Genomic DNA, 20,605 nt, shown 5'->3' with positions numbered 1-20,605 from the left:
AAATTTCGAGAGCCTGTTAGATCTATGTTGATTAATAAATTGCGAGAGCCTGTTAATCATGTTATGTTTGTAATATTAATCGTTGTTTGTTATGTTTTATCCTTGAGTATTAATTATTGGTGAACCTGTGACCCTAGGCTTTTTATTATTAATTATTCCTTAGATTAATTCATACAAACCTTATTTGTTTCTTAATAATTTAGATTATAATTAATTAGGAATAGAAGAACGTTGTTTGCTTGTGGATTCGACCTTACTTCCCTATCAATTTTAGTTAGTGGTTTTAGGAATTACTTTTGATTAGGTGATAAGAATTTAGCCTATCATATGTATCGGCTTCACCGATCTCAATAAAGCATGCCCCAAAGATCCATTCCTATTGCCACACATCGACGCCATGGTAGACGCAATAGCAAGTCATGAGCTCTTGACGTTCATGGACACCTACTCCAGATACAATCAAATGCTCATGCATCCCGACGATCAGGAAAAGACGGCCTTCATGACGAATAGAGGTATATATTGTTATAAAGTTATGCCTTTTGGTCTAAAGAATGCAAGTTCGACGTATCAGAGACTCGTCAACAAAATGTTCAAGGACCAGTTAGGCGACACAATGGAGGTGTACTATACATTGACGACATTCTAGTTAAACCCAAGAAATCAGAAGATCACGTCGACCACCTTCGTCAGATATTTAAGGTTATGTGAAAGTATGGTATGAAACTTAACCCTACTAAATGTTCTTTCGAAGTATCTGCTGGTGAATTTGTTGGTTATGTCGTAACGCAAAGGGGAATTGAAGCCAATCCCGACCAATTCTGGGCCTTAATAAATATTTTATCCCCCAAAACATTAAGGAAACCCATAAATTGGCAGGATGAGTGTCAGCGTAAATCGCTTTATCTCTCGATCGTCAGACAAATGCCATCTCTTTTACAATGTTTTACGAAAAATAAAGGCTTTGAATGGACTGACGATCACGAGAAAGCATTGTAGGATTTAAAGGCATATTTAATGACGCCACCACTCCTGTCGAAACCAAAACTTAACGAATCTTTGCAGCTATATATTTCGCCGTCAGTGCTGTCCTGACTAGGGAAGACGACGACGCCGCGGCAGTTACCAATTTACTAAGTAAGTAAAGCATTACTCCCAGCCGAGGTAAGGTATTCATCTCTTGGAAAAAACTCGTTCTTGCTTTAGTTACTACTGTTAAAAAATTAAGGCATTATTTTGAAACCCACCACGTAGTGGTGATGACAAATTATCCTATCAAGTCTGTTTTGAGCAAACCAGAGTTAACAGAACGTATGGGCAAATGGAGTATTTCACTAAGCACGTTCGACATTGAGTACCAACCTCGAAAGAGCAATAAAGTCACAGGCATTGGCTGATTTTTTGGCTGACTTTAGCCCGATCGGCAAGCCACAGATGACAAGGAAGTGGAAGAAATAAACAACGTTGAAAAGAAAGCAAGTGGATCCTGTTTGTCGACAGATTGTCCAATTAACGAGGAGCTGTCCTAGAAATGGTGCTAAAGTCGCCACAAGGGGACATGATAGTGCGATTTATATCTTGCGATTTCAAAGCAACGAACAACGAAGCAGAATAAGAAGCACTAATTGCAGGAATGATCGTCGCCAAAGATCTGGGGGCAACATCCCTAAACGTATACAATGACTCTCTCCTCATCGTCAGCTAGATGACAAGAGACTTTACAGAAAAAGACTCCAAAATGCCAGCCTACCTCGAAGTAGCCAAAGAAAAATCAAAACACTTCAACCCCTTCACAATCCAATAAATCCCAAGAGACCAAAACTCCTAAGCCGATGCACTTGCAAACTTAACCTCCGTGCTAAAAAAGACCACCTTTACATCGATTCCCTTAGTCCACCTGCAAAAACGTTCCGTATCCACAAAAGTAATCCTTCCCGTTGATGACACCTACAACGACAACGACTGGTGTGGATACGGAACGTTTTTACAGTGTACTAAGGGATACAGTTCACAAACCGTCGGAACCCTTGCAGGTGGACAAGGATACTTCTGGCCAACACTCCACGAAGACGCCATCCAGTACGTTGCCAAATGTGATAGCTGTCAACGATTCTCCAATACGGTTCACAAACCGTCGGAATCCTTGCACCAAACCTTATCTTCATGGCCTTTCATGAGATGGGGAATGTACATCGTCGGAAAGCTACCTACTGCACTAGGACAAAAAGTTTACATGCTAGCACTAACATATTATTTCTCTAAATGGATCGAGGCAATTTCCTTGAAGCAGGTGACGGACAAAGAATTTGTTTTTTATGAACTAACATTATTTGCAGGTTCGGCATTCCGTCGGTGATAGTCTCTTGCAACGGATCACAGTTTATTAGTGACAAAACTCGTTCATTTTGCAGGAAATTCCGAATAGAGCTAAGGACATCGACACCAAGATATCCCCAAGCCAACGGACAGCAGAATCCAGCAATAAGGTCGTCATGAATGCCATCAAGAAAAGGTTAAAGAAGTAAAGGCCGCAGGTGGGCCGACGAGCTCCCATCCGTTCTGTGGGCTAATAGGACAACTCCAAGGTCCGTGACAAGACATACGCCTTTCTCCCTCATCTACGGATGTGAAGTCGTCCTCCCAGTAGAAGTCGATTTCCTTACGTCTCGATTTGGCTTGATGGCGGAAAAAGAAATTAAGAAAGAAATGGAAAGCAACTTAGACGCAGTCGAAGAGATGCGTGAAGCAGCCCTAATCAAGATGGCAGCATAACAGCAAATCGTCGCCAGAAGCTTCAACAAAAAAGTCAAAGCAAAGGCGTTCCATCTATGCGACTAGGTGCTAAGAAAAGCGTTTCAGAATGCAAAAGACCCCGCCGACGGAAAGCTAGCTCCCCTATTGGAAGGCCCGTACCTGATCACCCAAGTCATTGGCAATGACGCTTATCGATTATACGACAAGGAAGGTAAACCTGTTCCAAGAAGTTGGAACACAACTCATCTGTGAAACTATTACTTTTAGAATATCAAAAAGTGTCCGCTGACGTAGGTAACGCCTCCGATCTCACATTTGATTTACTTACATTTGATTATCTATTTTCACTACGAGTTCTGACTTAAGCATCAGAGGGTCGTTGGCCGAGCCAACGGCCATTGGTACTCTAACCATGTTGGTTTTGTAGTACAACGATCGACGAAACACAAGCGACGAAACAAAGAACTCAGGTCATGACCAAAAATCACGACAAATGACAAAAAGATAGATGTTGGCTACACTGACATCCTTCAAAGGGATGAGGAAAGCCGCCGGTCAAACGAAAACATTATGACGAAACGAAGCCCGGGCAAATCTGACCTTAGCGTCCGACGCCACACCTGATACCTAAACTACGAACTTAGTCTTCAGTGTTCAGCGTCGACGCTGGGCGCAAGGGGCATTGGCAAACAATGAAGGCCAAAACTCGAGTATACATATGCTACATAAAGCCTTCGATGAATACTTTGTACAATGACAATTGAATAAAATTAATAAGTTTTTTCAATTCTTATGCATCAATGAATTTACTCCTTTAACCATTTGCTTTATCAAATGTTCGCTCTTTCCAGTATTTTCATTTTATGATTCAACTAAATTTCATATAAGTGTTCTTCAGGTTTTTAAATTTTGTTCAAAATTGATCTTACGTTTTGCACACTGTTCACAGAACAAAGTTATAACACATGCAAGCAATAGTAACAGACGAGACAAAGGGAAAATACTACGTGCAAAGCTATGACAAAAGTCATAACAGTGTTCAAAAGAACCACTTGCCATCAAGTGGAACAAAAGACAATGATATCCAAACAAAAATATTTAAAAGCAATGACGAAAACATCCAAGTGAAAAACTAAAGTATCAAAGTGCAAAACAAAAGCATAAATACATAGCAAAAGAAACCAGCACAAGCAATGGCTTTCAAGCATCAGCTTCGCCATCAGCTTCAAGAACCACTTGCCATCAAGTGGAAAAAAAGACAATAATATCCAAACAAAAATATTCAAAAGCCATGACAAAAACATCCAAGTGAAAAACTAAAGTATCAAAGTGCAAAACAAAAGCATAAATACATAGCAAAAGAAACCATCACAAGCAATGGCCTTCAAGCATTAGCTTCGCCATTAGCATTCACTCTTTCGACGACATATTTTATGATCTTGTCGATAGGGCATTGTCTCCAACACCTTCACCAATCGTTGGTTGTGCCGAAGCTTTGTTAGTGGTAGGAGGAACAACATTCGACGTATGAGGTTCCGACTTCGCAGTCGAAACAATTACAGCATCTTCTCCAGCTCGACAATAGTCCCTCCGTTGGCCAAGAAATGATCAATTTCTTCCTGCAGACGCCACTTTGTAGCCTTCCCATCTAGGTACTCCTTCATCAGCTAAACCCTAAGCTTGATCTCCAATTTAACACTCTCATCTAAAGCGTCGTCCAAGTCCTTTTAACTGTCGACAACTCTTCCTTCACCTTTGACAAAGCTTCATCTCGATCTTGTATAACCACAACCTTGTCCTCCAATTGCTGGGCTTGTTCCTTCTGTTTCTTGGCTTGGTCCTTCAGCTGTTGGGCTTTCTCATCCACCTTTTTTGCTTGCTCCTCATCTTTTTTGCTTGCTCCTCTAACCGACTTTCTAGTTCGATCACCTTCTTAGCCGCATCGTCAAACTGTTTCTTCATAGTTATAAACTGTCTCGTCGCGGTATTCATATTAGCTTCATTATTATTCACAATATCATATAACCTCTTCATCTCTTTAGCCAACCCGATCACCCTTTCCCTCAAAACTAAAGAATTTTGAAAACACTATCCAAACCAGACAAGTCCCAAATCACAACCTAAATATACATCACCAACAAAAAGCAACAAAGAGAAAGAAACTCACATTGAGAATAAAGAGGAACATGTAGAACATTTGCGGGCAATTCTACAAACCTTAAGGGAGAACAAACTTTATGCGAAGTTTTCTAAATGTGAGTTTTGGTTGGAGAAGGTAGCATTTCTGGGTCATTTGGGTTCCAAGGATGGAGTAGAAGTAGATCCAGCAAAGATTGAGGCGGTGAAAGGATGGCCTACACCAAAGACTGTGTCTGATATTACAAGTTATAAAACCACCCAAATAACAAAAAAAAAAAAAAAAAATCCAAAGAGACTCTAAAACAAGTAAAATTAGTCATCAGACCCGTTTGTGCCCACCTCAAACTGCTTGCAGTCACAAGCCTCGATCAACCTTTGACTCCACTCTATCACCAATAGGCAAGAGTGCACATCAGACTTGTCTCCAGCTTGTGTTGCTCCATGCTTAGGAGCCCTTTCCACACTTAGCTAGCGCCCTCATCGCCAATAGACAAGGGTGTGCACGCACACGGATCTGGTGTCAAAACACTCGTACTACGAGTTACAACTCACAGTCACACCAAATTTTAACAATCTATTTCCCTACACTATTTTCTTTTAATTACTCTTTAGGTTTTTTGGATCAAGCGAGTCCATGGATCAGGTCAAATAGGATTTGGGTCTGTAATTGTTAGAGCATACAAACCTAGACCTGTTGGGTCTAAATTCTTTGGATCCAAACCCAAAAAGATGGATCAAGTCTAATCAGGTCTAGATCAAGTCTTGCACCTATTGCCATTCCTACTCTAAAGTCTAAAGAGAAAAATTAGTGCAAATTGCGTAGATGCATACCTCATTTTACCAGACATTCAATCACCCAAATTTTTAAGGGAATAAAGAATAAATGGAGGGAGCTTTTTGAGACAGAAGCTGGACTTTATAAGCTTTAGCTTATTTTTAAACTTTCAGCTTCAGGAACAACAAAATGACAAGCAAACAGCTATTTAGGCAAACAGCCTCCAAATCATGGTGCAAGCTAAAGATGAGAGCAAGCTTATTATAGCAAAGAAGGCATACACAAGAACTGCATATCTGCCTAATGGAATTTATCTAGTAACACAAATCCGTAGTTTTTTAATTTAATTAGCTGCGTCTTTTAGCTAGTATAAACATACAATACTTTGGTTTATGCATAGATTGTGATAAATTGTTATCAGTTACAGCAGGTGAAAGTTGAACAGGTCTTTATTCCAAATTACGTCGAATTTGAGGCAGTCTAATAGCAAATAATTAGAACTAATGTATTTTTTCAGGTTAGTTTAACATACATACGTGTATGATGGTTACATTTTACCAAATTCTGTCCTTGTTCTTTTAATAAGTCAATAAGGGAACAAAGTCATTTTTTCTATTATTTAGCCTACAACCGAGTTTCAAGGATCCAAGATAGGCAATTACGGTGAAATGAAGAATCATAGTAACATACACACCAGACTTTAGATATGGGGACATCAATCCAGAATTCATTATTAGTCTCACTTGAATTTAATTGTAAGTAGGGAACTTGTATGCTTTAGTGTGGATAAAAAGTTAAGGACTGTAGTTAGCTTAAAACTGAGAATAGATGCTCCCTTTAATAGTTACAATGACTTGTGAATTAAGCTTACCAGATTGAGGGAGTCAGCAAAGTCATTGAGCTCCAGCTATTGCTGTCATCTCGTCCAAAAATAAATGAGTTTCCAATGCTTGGTCCATGCCTATGAGGCTATGACTTGAAGGCCTAGGACGGCTGGATGCTCGTTGCAAAAAGGAAGACTACATTTCCAAAAGCAAAGTATCAAAAATGATCAGCTGCACAAACAGGTGTTATAATTTAGCAGGGAAAATGAAGTTCATTCAAAGCATTCTGAACATTGTAATTAGAGGGTCTGACTGCTTATTTCCAAACCCAGCAGATTATATCAATTTTTATTATTCTTACCTTTGAAGAGTCACTGCTGCTCCCTTTATTGATTAGAGATTCAAAAATTGCTAGAAACAGGTAATAGAAAAGACAACGAGAATGACAGCAGACAAATACTCATGTGTTGCCTTGGACCCATTGCCATCCCTACTGTATAGAGAAAAAAAAATTAATACTAAATTGCATATACGCATATTCCGATTTACCTGCCATTCAATTAACCCAATTTTTAAGGGAAAAATGAATAAATGGAGAGGAGCATTTTGAGACTGAAGCGGGACATTATTAGCTTTTATCTTATTTTTAAACTTTCAGTTTCAGGTATAATAATGACAAGCAGACAGTTATGTAAGCAAACAGCCTCTAAATCAGGGTGCAAGCTCAAAAAATGAGCAAGCATATCATAGCAAAGCAAGGCATACATGAGAACTGCAAGTACTCAGGTGGAACATTCTGTACAGGCACTTGCTGATAAAATCAACAGCCATATTCATATCTGCCTAATGGATCACTTGTACTAAAAGACTAATGACAAAATAGTTGTGATCAGGTTCGCTATATGATTAAAGCTTAATCGAGTTCTATAATCTCAATCTTGGAGCAACCACGGGTAGCCTTAGGAGTACCATCCTCCTGCTGGTGCATCTTTGCGAACATAGGTTTGCAGATGCTTTTAAGTTCTTCTATTTTCTCCTCAAACTTGACAGCTTCAGCAAGCAAATAGTTCCACTCCAGCCACTGGGTTATCTTCTCAATGGCATCACCCACTTTTCTCTTGTCCTTGTTATTCATCTTCGTTCCACTACCTCTTAAGGTTCCCTTAACCTCGTATATATAATTCTCCAACTTGTTTTTAACCATGGCTGCCTTCTTGCGCTCCTCATCCTCAGCCTTATACTTTTGGGCAGACTTCATCATCTTGCCAATCGATTCCTTTGATAACCTCCCACTGTGATTGGCGATGGTGATTTGGTCCTTGTTGTTTGTGCCAACAAGCTCTGCAGACACAGTTAAAATGCCATCAACATCAATGTTGAAACAGACATCAAACTGAGGGACGCCTTGAGGTGCTGGAGGGATATGCAGAGAAAATTGGCCCAATAAGTTGTTTTCATTAGCAATGGGTCTCTCACCCTCATATACTGGAAATTGTACAGTTTTCTGGTAGTCAACCGCAGTACTAACTCTGCTGATCATCTTCGTTGGGACTGACGTATTCCGAGGAATTATTACTTTCATGTTACCAAAGTATAATTGCATACCAAGGGACAGAGGAGTAACATCCACAAGCACAGAGTTCTTATTACTACCTACACCAGCCAAGATTGCAGCGTGAAAAGCAGCTCCACACGCCACGGCCTCATCTGGGTTAATACTTTTACAAAGCTCCTTTCCATCGAAAAAATCTTGCAACAATTGCTGAATCTTTGGTATTCGGGTTGACCCACCCACAAGAACAACATCATGAATTTCACTCTTTTCCATCTTGGCATCTCTCAAACACATTTGAACAGGTAACATACAATCTTGGAACAAATCCATATTCATCTTTTCAAATCGGGCACGAGTAATGCTACAAGAGAAATCTACTGCCTCAAAAAGGCAATCAATCTCAATAGTAGTCTCTGTAGTTGAAGAAAGGAGTCTCTTAGCCTTCTCACAAGCAGCTCTCAGCCTTCCAACAGCCCTACGATTGTCACTTAAATCTTTCTTGTGTTTCCTCTCAAACTCAGCAATAAAATGGCTTAACAATCGATTGTCAAAATCTCTTCCACCAAGGTGGGTATCCCCACTAACAGCTTTTACTTCGAAAACACCCTTCTTGATTGCGACCAAAGAGACATCAAAAGTTCCACCACCAAGGTCAAAAACCAAAATATTCTTTGTCACATCACTGCTAGTACCTTGCCTATCAAGACCATATGCAATGGCAGCTGCGGTTGGCTCATTAATTATCCTCATAACATTCAGGCCAGCAATGACACCAGCATCTTTAGTTGCTTGCCGCTGGGCATCATTGAAGTAGCAGGAACAGTAACAACAGCATTCTTAACTTCTGAACCAAGATACGCCTCTGATATCTGTTTCATCTTCATGAGAAGCATTGAGGATATCTCCTCTGGAGCAAATTGTTTCTCTTCACCCTTGTAAGTAACTACAATTATAAGCTTCTTGAAATCCTCTCCATCAGCAGTAGGAATCACTTCGAATGGCCAGAGCTTAATGTCTTTTTGTACCATTTCATCGCTGAATTTTCTACCTATAAGCCTCTTAGCATCTACGAAATTAAAGATAAAAAAAAAAAGGATCTCATCATCATCTCCAAAATAAATCAAATCCCGTCACTGGATTCCAATAGTATCTAAAATTATAATACCAACTGAAAGTTACTGTCACAAAGTGACTAATACAAATAGCAATGGCTAATTACACAAAACATGTTCCCTCTTCAAATGTAAGTTGCAAATAACATGGCAGAAAAAGTTCAAGACGAGTTGACAAATTTTACAAGACACTTGCAAATTATGATTACATATTATAGCTAACTAAGCACAGCGACTGCTAGCTCAGAAACAAAAATCTGATCACATCTTATATTCAAGTGTTTGATCTTTACTGCCCTTTCCTTAATTGAAAACTTATGAGTTTGTTTAATCTTAATTGTTTACAATATCAAATTCAAGACCAAAAGCCTAAGAAGACAGCCAGTTTGACACGAGACAATTTCGATATTCAATACTTTGTACTATGCTCACATAACAAGCCACTAACTTCACAGTAAAATTTCTTTCATAAAAAAGCTCTATTTTATAATCATCTTAAAGAAGAAATACTTAAAAGTGTTTCCCGACCAATTCATACATCATTTAAAATGGAGCAAATTTATTACGATTTAGCTTCAAACTATACTCTTTTAACTGCTAAAGTTAACATAACCTTAATAACACTTATCTCCTTCCCAACCTCACTTCACTACTTTAATTGAGCTTTCTATTTCAATAAACAAGACATTTATTTTCCGAACATCTCCAAATAATCTATCACCATTACTTCCAATTCGACCCAAAAGAGTAATGATCCAAAACAAGATGACCCAAAATATTTTTTGTGCTTCTTTCTTAAACTATGTAGTAAAACAGCAATAATAGGATAATCTCAACAATATTCTTAATTTTTCCATACAACATCTATAATACAAGAAGAAATCAAATTCATCCAAATACATTTTGTTATTCTAAAATAAAGGGTATACAAAATTACAATATTACTATTTTTGAGGGTTTCAAAATAAGGAAAAAAAAAATGATAAAGCACAAAACTTTAAAGCATAAAAGAAGAGGGAAAAAGAAAAAAAAACCAAAAATGGTGTTGGTAGGATTATTCCCGGCTTGGTTGGTGGCAGCCTCGCCAACGAGACGCTGCGTATCGTTGAATGCGACCCAAGACGGCGTCGTACGGTTGCCTAATTCATTGGTGATTATCTCAACGCGGTCTTGTTGTGGGGACCATGCTCCGACGCATGTGTAAGTGGTTCCGAGATCGATTCCTATCGCCGGCCATAATTTTGCTTCTTTTCCTCCGTTCATCTTCCAAACTCACTTCTCAGTTAACTGCTTCACTTAGACTTTTAGTTTCACCCGACCTCTCTGTTTCAAATGGTAAAAATTCAAGTTTTACTAGTTTATAGGAAGTATTTTTTATTTACATTTTAGTTGAAACAAAAATGAAATTGAATAACCTCTTCTTTATCCCAACACAAATTTTCATACGTGACTGACCACATGCTCACACCGTGTGATCGATTATTATGGGTTTAATTTGTTAGTGTTATAGAGGTAACTCTGTTAATGTTATGTAGGGGTTACTTTGTTCTTTTACAACCGGCCACATAGTATGTCCAGTCTTACACAAGATGCATTGTTATCCCAAACGCTTTCAATCCCTTAAAAAATAAAATGGTTAGTTTTCATATTTGTCTCTTCATTTGTGTCTCTTGGTTCCTCTAATTATATTATTCTTCAATTACACAAAAAATTAATTTATCTTGTTATGGGTAAATTTTAGTAAGTCAAAGTAAGCATAAGTCAGCAAGGGTCAACGACGAAGAGCGAAGATCGACGACTGAGCCCAGACTCGGCGGACGAAGCAAAGATAACAACTCCCCTATTTTCTAGGGAGCGATAAGCTGGAAAGACTAGGTTTCCCATCAGTAAAATCAAACCGTTATTGGGCTAAGCTAAGTGCCGTGAGTCAAGGAGATAGTTCCGGATATCAAGGAAGCATCTTATTATTCTACAACGGCCACATTAAACCCTAGGCATCATCTATATAAGGGAAAGGAACCATCGACATTAGACACATTGCAACCTAGCTACTAAAATCACATTGATCATACATTGTAATCCCTTTTGTTCGATATTTTACATAGTGAAAGTTTGGTAGATCCTCATTCTACCCGCGGTTTTTACCTTCTTTGGGTTTTTCGCGTCACCAATTCCTTTTGTTTTTCTTTATTTTGTTATCGCTTTCATTTAAGGTTTTATTTAGTTGATTCGTAACCTAAATTTTGCTATTCAATCCCACTTAACGAAATTTAGCATAAACAATTTGGCGCCGTCTGTGGGGATACAACTAGGTAAAACCCTCAAAACCCTGCAAACCCAAACCCAACCTTCGTGATGGAACCTGGTGATATGACCCCCGAGCAGCTGAGAGAGGCCTATGAGAAAGCCAAGGTCGATCTCCTTGCAGCCCAAGAATCCAACGAGCAGCTGGTGATATGACCCCCGAGTAGCTGAGAGAGGTTCGTGATGGAACCTGGTGATATGGCCCCCGAGCAGCTGAGAGAGGCCTATGAGAAAGCCAAGGTCGATCTCCTTGCAGCCCAAGAATCCAACGAACGCCTTAGCCGTGAAAAAGAAGTGTCAGCATTTGATGCAACTACCCTTCGACAATAGCTAGAGTCCGCCCAGAGCAACCATCGTCGATGCCCAAGGAAACTGGAAATCATACCGCGTATGCATCCCTTGGAAGTGCTAGACTCCCCGCATGATACCGATATAGCGACAAGCGGCGACGAAATGGATGCTGATGCCCAAATCTTGAACAACGGACAACAAGGAAGCTTTCAGACTCTAGAGAACGAGCGTTAGCCTAATGACCGTGAGCCGAACCAGACTGAACTCTTAGTACAAAGGCTAGCCGTCCTAGAGAAGCAGAATTTTAGAGTGCTGACCATGATGAAGAGGATGCTAAGTGACCCGATCCTAGTCCAAAGAGAGGCTCCCGACGGATTTGCGGCAACACCCCGAATTGTCCAGAGCTCGCATCCCTAGAAGATTGTCGCTGCCGACGTTCACTTCTCTCTATGATGGCACTACCTGTCCAGAGCATCATGTCGAGTACTACAAGCAGCGGATGTGGCAAGCATCAGTTCCGTTCGAGTGTTGGGAAGCATGCATGTGCAAATCTTTTGGCGCGACGCTGACTAGTCCCGCCCTCAAATGGCTCCGCAAACTCGAACCAGGTAGTACACTAGCTTTGCTATGTCAATTAACAAGTTTTATTCCTATTTTGAAAGCAGCAGGTAGTTTGACAAGCAAACAAGCGATTTGTACTGAATCGTCCAAGGACCAAAAGAGAGCATCAGGACCTATTGGACCAGATTCAACAAGGAGAAGGTCTCCATCAAGAACGTCGATAACAAGATTGCCATTGAAGCCTTCCTTCGTGGACTGCATACTGACTCCGATCTTTTCAAAGACATGGTCAAGTACCCCCTACTCAACATTTGAAGGGGTCCGGACGAGAGCAGTGGCGCAAATGCGCTTCGACGAGGACATCGCCAATCGTAGCTCCAGCCACACCATCAGGTTCAAAGTAGCCAGCGTGGATCATGGCGACACAGCCCTCCGAAACCTCAGGTAGATCACGGTCTGTTAATAATGTGCAGGAAAGACAGGTTGCCGATGCATCGGAATACCCTAAGATATCAGAGTATGGGTTCGACTTCGACGTAGTAGCAGTGGTGAATGCGCTGGAGCCACTGGGAAGCAAAGTCCGTTGACCGATGAAGAGTTATAAGCCAGATTCAAAGAAAGATATGAGTAAATGGTGCGAGTTCCATAGTGACCATTGGCATAAAACGGAAGATTGCTATGTTTTGAGAAGAGAAGTGGCCTTCTAGCTGAAGAGAGGCAACCTCAAGCATCTGATGGGAAAGAAGAAAGGCAGTGACGCCAAAGCCGATTCGACGAACAAGCCTCCCAAACCACTCGCACCTACGGTAGTAATTTATGTTATTTCTGGTGGTTTAGATATTTGTAGTCTAACCTATTCTACAGCTAAAAGAATTGCAAAGACGTCGACGAGTGATCCTGCCGTCCCAGAAGAACCAAGAGATCCTTTGGAGAAAAAGCTCGAAGCAATGGCCATCACTTTTGACGATGATGACATCAACAACATCACCAAAGAGCATGAAGACTCTCTGGTAATTTCATTGATGGTTGGGAATTGTTTGCTTAAAAGGGTGTTGGTCGATGGAGGAAGCTCCGCAAATGTTCTATCCGGAAGACCATGGAAGAAATGGGGCTGAAAGATAGTGACATCACCAGAAGATCAACAGTATTGGTCGGGTTTCAGCGGCGAAACGATGTCAACTCTCGGAGACATAACCCTACCCACCTTTGTTAGCGGCCTAAACCCTCAAACCAAATTCAACGTCGTAGATTTCCCCTCAGCCTATAATGCCATCATGGGCAGACCCTGGATTTACAAACTAAAAGCCATCCCTTCCACCTACCATCAAACTCTCAAATTTCCAACCCCCTAGGGAATCCAAGAAATTAAAGGAGAACCCCGTGAAGCCAAAAACTGCTCAAAAAAACCTTGAAACCGTGCAAGAAATCCACCTAGCAATTACAGCAAGGCGCGACACCAGACAATCCTAACGACCTAGATATTGACGAAATACCTCTGGACCCTAAAAAACCAGATCAAATCGTCCGTGTCGGAGCCAACTTAACCGCCGAACTCAAAAATACTATCCTAGCCTTTCTTCGAGAGAATAAAGATTGTTTCGTGTGGTCGCATGAAGATATGACAGGCATAGATCCAATTGTCATCTCGCACAAGCTAAACGTTGATCTGAATCACAAGCCCGTAAAGCAGAAGTGTGGAAAGTTTGCCGTAGAACGAAACAAAATCATCAACGATGAAGTACAACAGCTGATCAATACAGGGAAAATAAGAGAAGTGAAATATCCAGATTGGCTCGGAAATGCCGTCGTCGTCAGCAAGAAAAATGGCAAGTGGAGAGTATGCTGATATATGTGTTTTATATTCTATTTTATCCCTCGTCCCACGGCCATTTTTATGCATATCTGAGCTCTTCAGGGCTATTTTTAGTACTAATGTGTGGTTTCGAGTGTTTTGTAGAGTTGGCATTTATTTTGTAGGAATTTCCCCGATTTGTTGGTGATTTCTATGGTTTTCCGGCCACTACGAGATATCGAAGCTATGGTCACATTCATGACCGTCGTTTGTAGCCTAAGACCCATTATTTTGGTGACTAATGGCTTGGTTCGTGGAATTGGTCTAAGTAATGAACCAAGGAAGGAGTAAATTTGGGCCATAAATGTTTGGAGCCGAAAGGAAAAAAAGAAGGAAAAACTCGGCCTAGAAAAAGACCGGGCCCGATCGGGCGGATGCCCAGAAAGTCTGTGTGAAGAAAAAGGCGGGCCCGATCGGGCGCGAGTATTTCCAGAGACATTTAGGACTTATCATTTTAGTTATTTTTGGGGTTTAGTATTTAAACTCTTTTTGTAAGCTTTATTAGCTATGTTTTTAGATTACAATTTTCATTCTTAAGCTTTTAGAGAGATTTTAGTGAGGGATTATTGTTTAACTCAAGTTTTCCCCTTTTAGTGCAATTTCATATTTCCTTTATTCGGTATTATTTCTCATCTCTTTTATTGCTTTGTTCATCGCTTGGATTTTAATTGCTTTAGATTTTTGTGCTTTGATTTTAATCATGTCTTTTATATATGCTTTGATTAGTTTATATTTAAATATGTGTGCGTAGTTAATTTCTAGGGTTTTTGGGGGAGCCATAACAAATATGAAGGGATGAATTGTTTTGGTTGATTATTGATATTGCATGATAAATCTTATTGAATTGTTTTAATTCTTTACAACTGGATTATGAATCGAGCAGATGTGATTTGATTGTAAAAGTATAGTAATATTGAATTGATGAATCGAGCAGATGTGATATTAAAGACTATTTTCAATATGAACTTAGAACTAGTAAATTTCGAGAGCCTGTTAGATCTATGTTGATTAATAAATTGCGAGAGCCTGTTAATCATGTTATGTTTGTAATATTAATCGTTGTTTGTTATGTTTTATCCTTGAGTATTAATTATTGGTGAACCTGTGACCCTAGGCTTTTTATTATTAATTATTCCTTAGATTAATTCATACAAACCTTATTTGTTTCTTAATAATTTAGATTATAATAATTAATTAGGAATAGAAGAACGTTGTTTGCTTGTGGATTCGACCTTACTTCCCTATCAATTTTAGTTAGTGGTTTTAGGAATTACTTTTGATTAGGTGATAAGAATTTAGCCTATCATATGTATCGGCTTCACCGATCTCAATAAAGCATGCCCCAAAGATCCATTCCTATTGCCACACATCGACGCCATGGTAGACGCAATAGCAAGTCATGAGCTCTTGACGTTCATGGACACCTACTCCAGATACAATCAAATGCTCATGCATCCCGACGATCAGGAAAAGACGGCCTTCATGACGAATAGAGGTATATATTGTTATAAAGTTATGCCTTTTGGTCTAAAGAATGCAAGTTCGACGTATCAGAGACTCGTCAACAAAATGTTCAAGGACCAGTTAGGCGACACAATGGAGGTGTACTATACATTGACGACATTCTAGTTAAACCCAAGAAATCAGAAGATCACGTCGACCACCTTCGTCAGATATTTAAGGTTATGTGAAAGTATGGTATGAAACTTAACCCTACTAAATGTTCTTTCGAAGTATCTGCTGGTGAATTTGTTGGTTATGTCGTAACGCAAAGGGGAATTGAAGCCAATCCCGACCAATTCTGGGCCTTAATAAATATTTTATCCCCCAAAACATTAAGGAAACCCATAAATTGGCAGGATGAGTGTCAGCGTAAATCGCTTTATCTCTCGATCGTCAGACAAATGCCATCTCTTTTACAATGTTTTACGAAAAATAAAGGCTTTGAATGGACTGACGATCACGAGAAAGCATTGTAGGATTTAAAGGCATATTTAATGACGCCACCACTCCTGTCGAAACCAAAACTTAACGAATCTTTGCAGCTATATATTTCGCCGTCAGTGCTGTCCTGACTAGGGAAGACGACGACGCCGAGCAGTTACCAATTTACTAAGTAAGTAAAGCATTACTCCCAGCCGAGGTAAGGTATTCATCTCTTGAAAAACTCGTTCTTGCTTTAGTTACTACTGTTAAAAAATTAAGGCATTATTTTGAAACCCACCACGTAGTGGTGATGACAAATTATCCTATCAAGTCTGTTTTGAGCAAACCAGAGTTAACAGAACGTATGGGCAAATGGAGTATTTCACTAAGCACGTTCGACATTGAGTACCAACCTCGAAGAGCAATAAAGTCAAAGGCATTGGCTGATTTTTTGGCTGACTTTAGCCCCGATCGGCAAGCCACAGATGACAAGGAAGTGGAAGAAATAAACAACGTTGAAAAAGAAAGCAAGTGGATCCTTTTTGTCGACAGATTGTCCAATTAACGAGGAGCTGTCCTAGAAATGGTGCTAAAGTCGCCACAAGGGGACATGATAGTGCGATTTATATCTTGCGATTTCAAAGCAACGAACAACGAAGCAGAATAAGAAGCACTAATTGCAGGAATGATCGTCGCCAAAGATCTGGGGGCAACATCCCTAAACGTATACAATGACTCTCTCCTCATCGTCAGCTAGATGACAAGAGACTTTAAAGAAAAAGACTCCAAAATGCCAGCCTACCTCGAAGTAGCCAAAGAAAAATCAAAACACTTCAACCCCTTCACAATCCAATAAATCCCAAGAGACCAAAACTCCTAAGCCGATGCACTTGCAAACTTAACCTCCGTGCTAAAAAAGACCACCTTTACATCGATTCCCTTAGTCCACCTGCAAAAACGTTCCGTATCCACAAAAGTAATCCTTCCCGTTGATGACACCTACAACGACAACGACTGGTGTGGATACGGAACGTTTTTACAGTGTACTAAGGGATACAGTTCACAAACCGTCGGAACCCTTGCAGGTGGACAAGGATACTTCTGGCCAACACTCCACGAAGACGCCATCCAGTACGTTGCCAAATGTGATAGCTGTCAACGATTCTCCAATACGGTTCACAAACCGTCGGAATCCTTGCACCAAACCTTATCTTCATGGCCTTTCATGAGATGGGGAATGTACATCGTCGGAAAGCTACCTACTGCACTAGGACAAAAAGTTTACATGCTAGCACTAACATATTATTTCTCTAAATGGATCGAGGCAATTTCCTTGAAGCAGGTGACGGACAAAGAATTTGTTTTTTATGAACTAACATTATTTGCAGGTTCGGCATTCCGTCGGTGATAGTCTCTTGCAACGGATCACAGTTTATTAGTGACAAAACTCGTTCATTTTGCAGGAAATTCCGAATAGAGCTAAGGACATCGACACCAAGATATCCCCAAGCCAACGGACAGGCAGAATCCAGCAATAAGGTCGTCATGAATGCCATCAAGAAAAGGTTAAAGAAGTAAAGGCCGCAGGTGGGCCGACGAGCTCCCATCCGTTCTGTGGGCTAATAGGACAACTCCAAGGTCCGTGACAAGACATACGCCTTTCTCCCTCATCTACGGATGTGAAGTCGTCCTCCCAGTAGAAGTCGATTTCCTTACGTCTCGATTTGGCTTGATGGCGGAAAAAAGAAATTAAGAAGAAATGGAAAGCAACTTAGACGCAGTCGAAGAGATGCGTGAAGCAGCCCTAATCAAGATGGCAGCATAACAGCAAATCGTCGCCAGAAGCTTCAACAAAAAAGTCAAAGCAAAGGCGTTCCATCTATGCGACTAGGTGCTAAGAAAAGCGTTTCAGAATGCAAAAGACCCCGCCGACGGAAAGCTAGCTCCCCTATTGGAAGGCCCGTACCTGATCACCCAAGTCATTGCAATGACGCTTATCGATTATACGACAAGGAAGGTAAACCTGTTCCAAGAAGTTGGAACACAACTCATCTGTGAAACTATTACTTTTAGAATATCAAAAAGTGTCCGCTGACGTAGGTAACGCCTCCGATCTCACATTTGATTTACTTACATTTGATTATCTATTTTTCACTACGAGTTCTGACTTAAGCATCAGAGGGTCGTTGGCCGAGCCAACGGCCATTGGTACTCTAACCATGTTGGTTTTGTAGTACAACGATCGACGAAACACAAGCGACGAAACAAAGAACTCAGGTCATGACCAAAAATCACGACAAATGACAAAAAGATAGATGTTGGCTACACTGACATCCTTCAAAGGGATGAGGAAAGCCGCCGGTCAAACGAAAACATTATGACGAAACGAAGCCCGGGCAAATCTGACCTTAGCGTCCGACGCCACACCTGATACCTAAACTACGAACTTAGTCTTCAGTGTTCAGCGTCGACGCTGGGGCGCAAGGGGCATTGGCAAACAATGAAGGCCAAAACTCGAGTATACATATGCTACATAAAGCCTTCGATGAATACTTTGTACAATGACAATTGAATAAAATTAATAAGTTTTTTCAATTCTTATGCATCAATGAATTTACTCCTTTAACCATTTGCTTTATCAAATGTTCGCTCTTTCCAGTATTTTCATTTTATGATTCAACTAAATTTCATATAAGTGTTCTTCAGGTTTTTAAATTTTGTTCAAAATTGATCTTACGTTTTGCACACTGTTCACAGAACAAAGTTATAACACATGCAAGCAATAGTAACAGACGAGACAAAGGGAAAATACTACGTGCAAAGCTATGACAAAAGTCATAACAGTGTTCAAAAGAACCACTTGCCATCAAGTGGAACAAAAGACAATGATATCCAAACAAAAATATTTAAAAGCAATGACGAAAACATCCAAGTGAAAAACTAAAGTATCAAAGTGCAAAACAAAAGCATAAATACATAGCAAAAGAAACCAGCACAAGCAATGGCTTTCAAGCATCAGCTTCGCCATCAGCTTCAAGAACCACTTGCCATCAAGTGGAAAAAAAGACAATAATATCCAAACAAAAATATTCAAAAGCCATGACAAAAACATCCAAGTGAAAAACTAAAGTATCAAAGTGCAAAACAAAAGCATAAATACATAGCAAAAGAAACCATCACAAGCAATGGCCTTCAAGCATTAGCTTCGCCATTAGCATTCACTCTTTCGACGACATATTTTATGATCTTGTCGATAGGGGCATTGTCTCCAACACCTTCACCAATCGTTGGTTGTGCCGAAGCTTTGTTAGTGGTAGGAGGAACAACATTCGACGTATGAGGTTCCGACTTCGCAGTCGAAACAATTACAGCATCTTCTCCAGCTCGACAATAGTCCCTCCGTTGGCCAAGAAATGATCAATTTCTTCCTGCAGACGCCACTTTGTAGCCTTCCCATCTAGGTACTCCTTCATCAGCTAAACCCTAAGCTTGATCTCCAATTTAACACTCTCATCTAAAGCGTCGTCCAAGTCCTTTTAACTGTCGACAACTCTTCCTTCACCTTTGACAAAGCTTCATCTCGATCTTGTATAACCACAACCTTGTCCTCCAATTGCTGGGCTTGTTCCTTCTGTTTCTTGGCTTGGTCCTTCAGCTGTTGGGCTTTCTCATCCACCTTTTTTGCTTGCTCCTCATCTTTTTTGCTTGCTCCTCTAACCGACTTTCTAGTTCGATCACCTTCTTAGCCGCATCGTCAAACTGTTTCTTCATAGTTATAAACTGTCTCGTCGCGGTATTCATATTAGCTTCATTATTATTCACAATATCATATAACCTCTTCATCTCTTTAGCCAACCCGATCACCCTTTCCCTCAAAACTAAAGAATTTTGAAAACACTATCCAAACCAGACAAGTCCCAAATCACAACCTAAATATACATCACCAACAAAAAGCAACAAAGAGAAAGAAACTCACATTGAGAATAAAGAGGAACATGTAGAACATTTGCGGGCAATTCTACAAACCTTAAGGGAGAACAAACTTTATGCGAAGTTTTCTAAATGTGAGTTTTGGTTGGAGAAGGTAGCATTTCTGGGTCATTTGGGTTCCAAGGATGGAGTAGAAGTAGATCCAGCAAAGATTGAGGCGGTGAAAGGATGGCCTACACCAAAGACTGTGTCTGATATTACAAGTTATAAACCACCCAAATAACAAAAAAAAAAAAAAAAAAAATCCAAAGAGACTCTAAAACAAGTAAAATTAGTCATCAGACCCGTTTGTGCCCACCTCAAACTGCTTGCAGTCACAAGCCTCGATCAACCTTTGACTCCACTCTATCACCAATAGGCAAGAGTGCACATCAGACTTGTCTCCAGCTTGTGTTGCTCCATGCTTAGGAGCCCTTTCCACACTTAGCTAGCGCCCTCATCGCCAATAGACAAGGGTGTGCACGCACACGGATCTGGTGTCAAAACACTCGTACTACGAGTTACAACTCACAGTCACACCAA

The 20,605-nt window shown here is 40.2% G+C and overlaps 1 pseudogene; it reads right to left on the bottom strand.

Moving 5' to 3' along the window:
• Positions 1-7,279: 7,279 nt before the first annotated feature.
• On the bottom strand, positions 7,280-10,731 carry LOC110726218 (annotated as a pseudogene).
• Positions 10,732-20,605: the final 9,874 nt, after the last annotated feature.

The sequence above is a fragment of the Chenopodium quinoa genome, unplaced genomic scaffold, assembly GCF_001683475.1.
Source record: "Chenopodium quinoa cultivar QQ74 unplaced genomic scaffold, ASM168347v1, whole genome shotgun sequence".
Lineage (NCBI taxonomy): Eukaryota > Viridiplantae > Streptophyta > Magnoliopsida > Caryophyllales > Amaranthaceae > Chenopodium > Chenopodium quinoa.
This window is presented reverse-complemented; position numbering and strand designations above follow the sequence as displayed.